The sequence below is a fragment of the Colobus angolensis genome, unplaced genomic scaffold (genome assembly GCF_000951035.1).
Source record: "Colobus angolensis palliatus isolate OR3802 unplaced genomic scaffold, Cang.pa_1.0 Scaffold95, whole genome shotgun sequence".
NCBI classification, from domain to species: Eukaryota; Metazoa; Chordata; class Mammalia; order Primates; family Cercopithecidae; genus Colobus; species Colobus angolensis.
In genome coordinates, this window is record NW_012123487.1 from 1,473,722 (window position 1) to 1,480,005 (window position 6,284).

Consider the following 6,284-nt stretch of genomic DNA (forward strand, 5'->3'; position numbering starts at 1 on the left):
TAGCTGGGACTACAGGCCCCCGCCACCTCACCCGGCTAGTTTTTTGTATTTTTCAGTAGAGATGGGGTTTCACTGTGTTAGCCAGGATGGTCTCGATCTGCTGACCTCGTGATCCGCCCGTCTTGGCCTCCCAAAGTGCTGGGATTACAGGCTTGAGCCACCGCGCCCGGCGAGGCTGGTTGATTTATAAAGAAAAGAGGTTTAATTTACTCATGGTTCTGCAGATTGTATAGGAAGCATGGTGCCAGCATCTGCTCAGCTTCTGGTGAGGCCTCAGGAAGCTTCTAATCATGGCAGAAGGCCTAGGGGGAACAGGCATGTCACATGGCAAGAATGGGAGCAAGAGAGAGAAGAGGGAGGTCCCCAAGTCTTTTAAAAACCAGATCTCATGTGAACTGAGAACTCACTCATCACCAAGAGGATGGCACTAAGCCATTTATGAGAGATCCACCCTCAGGTTCCAATCATCTCCTGCCAGGTCCCACCTCTAACATTGGGAATACATTTCAACATGAGATTTGGAGGAGACACATATCAAGACCACATCATGCCATAACAGACTTACCTCAGAGACCCCAGCGACCACAATGAAAGTGAATGAAGCTCTCACAGTACTATCTCTCTTCCCAGGCAAACATTTTTCTGACTGATGGGTTATAGTCCTGACTAAGCTCTCTGAACTGATTACCAGCCCAGGGGCCTTCTCATTGGGTGATGCCATCGTCCCACGATTTAAAAAGAGTGCCTGCACAAACCAAAGTCACCATTCCCCTAATACACAGTTTGGATGTAGCCTCCTTGCTTCCTGAATAAAAGAATCCAGGAGAACACTGAGAGAGAAATCAAATAACATTTTGCAACTTGAATAAGCTGTTTCAGGAGGTATCAATTAACAACTGAGCATTGCTTAAGTCTCTTTTATTGTAGACCAACAAAGCATACACAGACCTGCTAAGCAGCCTTGCACTTTAGCTGTGGGTAACTATGAGCTGCAGCCTCTCACTGGGATAGTAGATATAGGTTCCCTATAAATTTGCAGGCATAGTTATAGCCAGATACCAGTTATCTTAGCTTTAGCAGGTCTAAAGCAGACAAGGTCAAAGTGAGGATAGTCAGAAAAGGTGTCTTGGCTCCAATTCTACTTGAATATTAGTTTAATGGTATTTGTCTCCATGGTTTTCCTCCTCTCAATTGACCCTTAGTGAAACAGTGCATATAGAAATGGAAAGAAAAGGTCAGGCACGATGATAGCTCATGCCTGTAATCCCAACACTTTGGGAGGCTGAGGCAGGAGGATCACCAGAGGCCAGGAGTTCAAGACCAGCCTGACCAACATGGTGAAACCCTGTCTTTACTAAAAATACAAAAATCAGCCAGACATGGTGGCAAAAGAGCAAGACTATGTCTCAATAAATAACTAAATAAATAAATGGGAAAAAAAAAGAAATGGAAAGAAAAACTAGCACTTATTGTTGAGTTCTGCTCTTCCTTATGTGTTAGCTTATTTAATCCCCTGTGAAAACCTTTTGAAGTAGATATCATGTATCCCCATTTTGCAGATAAAAAAACTGAAGTTGAGAGAGATTACATTACTTGCTATGAAGTCAGAATCTGGGCCCAATTTTTTGTATTGTCTTCAGTTCTATGTTCTTTCCATCATACAAATTTGCCTCCCAAAAATCTACTGCTGGCCCCTCCTTAACAAATTAAAAGAGGAATTTTTTTTTTTAATTTTTTTTTTGAGATGGAGTATAGCTCTGTTGCCCAGGCTGGAGTGCAGTGTCATGATCTCGGCTCACTGCAACCTCTCCCTCCTGGGTTCAAGCAACTCTCCTGCCTCAGCTTTCCGAGTAGCTGGGACTACAGGTGCCCGCCACCACACTCAGCTAATTTTTAGTAGAGATGGGGTTTCACCATTTTGGCTAGGCTGGTCTAGAACTCCTGACCTTGTGATCCACCCACCTCTGCCTCCCAAAGTGTTGGGATTACAGGCATGAGCCACCATGCCCGACCCGAAAAAAGGAATCTTAAGTGATGATTTTTCTCAGAATGTTTGTAGAAAATCCCAAATCTCTCCATGGGTTATCAAAAATCAAACACCTTATCAGTGCAAGGTATTTAAATATCTAAGTGAGAGAACCAAGATGGGGAAGCTGTTTGATTGAAGCTGGTTTCAGATCCTAGGAGATTAGTCGGCTGGCATGACTGCCTTCCCTGAGCTGCCTTGCTCCCTTGGATGTGTGATACACAATCTTTGTGACAATACTCAGCCATTTGTCCTTAGGTGTACTAGCTCTCCCGTGAGCTCATTTTAGATGCCTAGTTTAGACAAATAGTTCAGATTCATATAACTTTACAGGTTTCACAGTGATTTCATATATATTCAATCCACTAAAATATATAAATGTGTGTGTGTGTGTGTGTATGTGTGTATTTTTTAACTCCAGCTAAATACCAACTGGAATTGTCAGGTCTTAGATGCAGCAACTAGTTCAAAGTGAGAAGGACCAAATACAGTGGCTTTCCAAGTATTTCAACTTTGACCCACAGTAAGAAATATGTCTTACATCTCCTCCCAATGTATATAAATATAAAATCAATGTTGTTTAAGCTGCAGTGAATTGATTTCACAGCCCACTAATTTCATAACTCCAAGTTTGAAACCCATACTCTAATGGGAAGGTGCGGGACACGGAAATGGGAGCTAGTAATGGCCAAGAGTGAGGCTGGGGAGGCACAGTGAGAGTGCTCCAGGCAAACAAGATGCCAAATGCACTCCAGCCAGAGGCGGGGCCTGGGGAGAGCAGCACAAAGGTTATGGATGACCTTCACGTAGAGCTTGGAGGAGTCTGAGGGTGCAAGAGGTGAGAGGTGAAAGACAGACTCTGTAAAAAGTGGTAAAATGAATGCATGTGATTTTATGTTTGCTTCCTTCCCAAAACCCACCGAAATAACAGTAAAACAATAAGGAGAACAGAAGCGAAAACAATACATGAAGATATGACAAAAACATTTTGGGAGCTAAAACGCTGATGGAAGAAGGAAAACTGACTGGGGTCCGAGGAAGTTGAAACGGTGGGAACAACAATCAGCAGGCCAGTGTTGACTTTGGAGCCGCTGAAAAGCTTGGGACTGGGAGCATCAAGCTTTCCAAAGGAGGGGGTGGAAGGAGGAGGCTGGAAATGAAGGGTGAGTTTAAAGTCGACATAAGGAGCAGTTAGACCCCCACGTTCCCTCCTCCAGCCTGGGCAGCTGGGTGACTGCCCCTCTCCCACTGCCCCCCGCAGGAAAGGCAGGAGGTACATGGGCTCTCTGGAGAGAATGAACCAGTGGGGCCCTGGGCTTCAGGGCAGCTGAAGGTAGAGAGGGAGAGAAACTGCAGCTTCTTTCTCCTGGCTCTAGAGCACTGGCAGCCAGGTTCATGGTCCCCAGGCTGGAGGCTGCAGGGTTCTTCTTTGGGAGAACCGAGCAGCCTAAAAATTCTCTGGGCATTGAGGGATCTCAACACGATGGTTGTCTCTGCCACCTCCTGCTGCAGGGAAGATGCAAATCATCGAGTTTTAGAGAGCATTCAGCTGGCCTTTAAGTGCCTGTGCTCAAATATGAAGGAGCAAATCAGGATTGGAGGTAAGTCTCTTCCATGAAAGACAGAAGCCAAAATAAAGACATAAATGGTAGTGGGGAGGAAAACAGGTACAATACAGGGAATATAAAAATATAATTTAGCCGGGCGCGGTGGCTCAAGCCTGTAATCCCAGCACTTTGGGAGGCCGAGACGGGCGGATCACGAGGTCAGGAGATCGAGACCATCCTGGCTAACACGGTGAAACCCCGTCTCTACTAAAAATACAAAAAAAACTAGCCGGGCGAGGTGGCGGGCGCCTGTAGTCCCAGCTACCCGGGAGGCTGAGGCAGGAGAATGGCGTAAACCCGGGAGGCTGAGGCAGGAGAATGGCGTAAAACCGGGAGGCGGAGCTTGCAGTGAGCTGAGATCTGGCCACAGCACTCCAGCCGGGGTGATAGAGTGAGACTCCGTCTAAAAAAAAAACACACACACACACACACACAGGAGCAAAAAAACATAAAAAGGGGTATTCAAGCCAGGCGTGATGGTGTGTACCTCTAATCCCAGGTACACGGGAGGCTGAGGTGAGAGGCTTGCTCAAGCCCAGGAGTTGGAGTTCAGATTGAGTAACATAGTGAAATTCTATCTCATAAAAAGAGGGGGGTTGCGGGGGGAAGGATATTCAGAAAATAAAGCTCTTAGACTTTTAAAAAAATGTAATCACAGAAATACAGCACATTCCGAAGAATGGGTACAACATAAAGTTGAGAATATATAGGAAGTAGAACAAAAAATGTAAGGAATGGAAAATAAGCAAAGTAGACTATCAGTCCAGGAGTTTCAAGATTTTATGAACAGGAGTGCCCAAAACAGAAACTAGATGGGAGGAAATTATTTTTTAAAAAGTGGAGGTTAGAAGTCGGGCACGGTGGCTCACTCGTGTAAGCTCAGCACTTTGGGAGGCTGAGGTAGGTGGATCACTTGAGGTCAGGAGTTCAAGACCAGCGTGGCCAACATGGTGAAACCCCGTCTCAACTAAAAATACAAAAATTAGTCAGGCTTGGTAGTGGGCACCCGTAATCCCAGCTACTCGGGAGGCTGAGGCAGGAGAATTGCTTGAACCCGGGAGGCAGAGGTTGCGGTGAACCAAGATCATGCCACTGTACTCCAGTCTGGGCAACAGAGTAAGACTCCATCTCAAAAAAAAAGAAAAGAAAAAAAGAAAAACAGCTGGGCATGGTGGCTCATGCCTGTAATCCCAGCTACTTGGGAGACTGAGGCAGGAGATTGCTTGAACCCAGAGGGCAGAGGTTGCAGTGAGTCAAGATCGCACCACTGCACTCCAGCCTGGGCGACAGAGGGAGACTCCATCTCAAAACAAAACAAAACAAAACAGGCTGGGCGTGGTGGCTCATGCCTGTAATCTCAGCATTTTGGGAGGGTGAGGCGGGTGGATTACCTGAGGTCAGGAGTTTGAGACCAGCCTGGCCAACATGGTGAAACCCCCTCTACGAAAAATACAAAAATTAGCTGGGCATGGTGACATGCGCCTGTAGTCCCAGCTACTCGGGAGGCTGAGGCAGGAGAATCACTTGAACCTGGGAGGCAGAGATTGCAGTGAGCCAAGATCACATCACTGCACTCTAGCCTGGGCGACAGAGCGAGACTCCCATCTCAAAAACAAAAAAACAAAACGAAAAAAACTCTGCAATCTGAGGAGTTTGTCTGTTAAGGGAGGCGGCTGGGTGCAGTGGCTCACACCTGTAATCCCAGCACTTTGGGAGGCCAAAGGGGCCAGATCATGAGGTCAGGAGTTCGAGACCTGCTTGGCCAACATGGTGAAATCCTGTCTTTACTAAAAATACATAAATTAGCCAGGTGTGGTGGTGGGCACCTGTTATCCCAGCTACTCGGGAGGCTGAGGCAGGAGAATCTCTTGAAACCAGAAGGTGGAGGTTGCAGTGAGTCTAGATCGTGTCTCTGCACTCCAGCCTGGGTGACAAGAGCAAGACTCCATCTCAAAGAAAAAGAAAGAAAAGAGGAGAGGCTGCCTGGACCTTCTCCTGAGCCCCACCTCCTATCATTTGTTTGGAATCTGTTTTCAAGGAACTTATTTGTGTTCTGTCTCTTCAAACTTGCTTTCTGGAGTCAGATTCAAGCTCTGTTCCTCAGTTTTACTTCCTGAGAAGCTTCCTGGCTGCTTTTGTTTTCCCTCAGCCAGAATTAGCCTCATCTTCAGGAAAGTTTAAGTGGTCCCTTAACATTAAAACCAAGGTCCTAGTGGCTTTGAATCTTTAATCACAGCCTCTAAGCCCTCTCCTGCCATGGGGCTAGCCACCTCTACCTTTCGGGGGCCTGTCTTTAGCTTGTCTGAGCTTAGTCTTGAAGAGTGACTCAGGATTGTCCAGGTGAGATGGACAGAAATGTGGTCCTTACTGAAAGATGCAAATACAAAGAGAGGAATGAGAAGGGAGGGTTATAAATACCTGCTGTTCTGGTGTTGGAATATCCCATGAGCGGCAGGAAATAGGGAGAGATATGAAGCTGAACAGCCAGGTAATTTTTGTATTGTTTTGAAATGTGTGCGTATAAACATCTATATTCAGGTGGCAAAACTAGGGTTCAAACTCACCTCTTGCTTCCAAGTTTAGCAGTTTTTCCATATAACCAGAGGGTACTATCAGTTAGATCAGTGGTGATCCACCAGGGTAATTTTGGG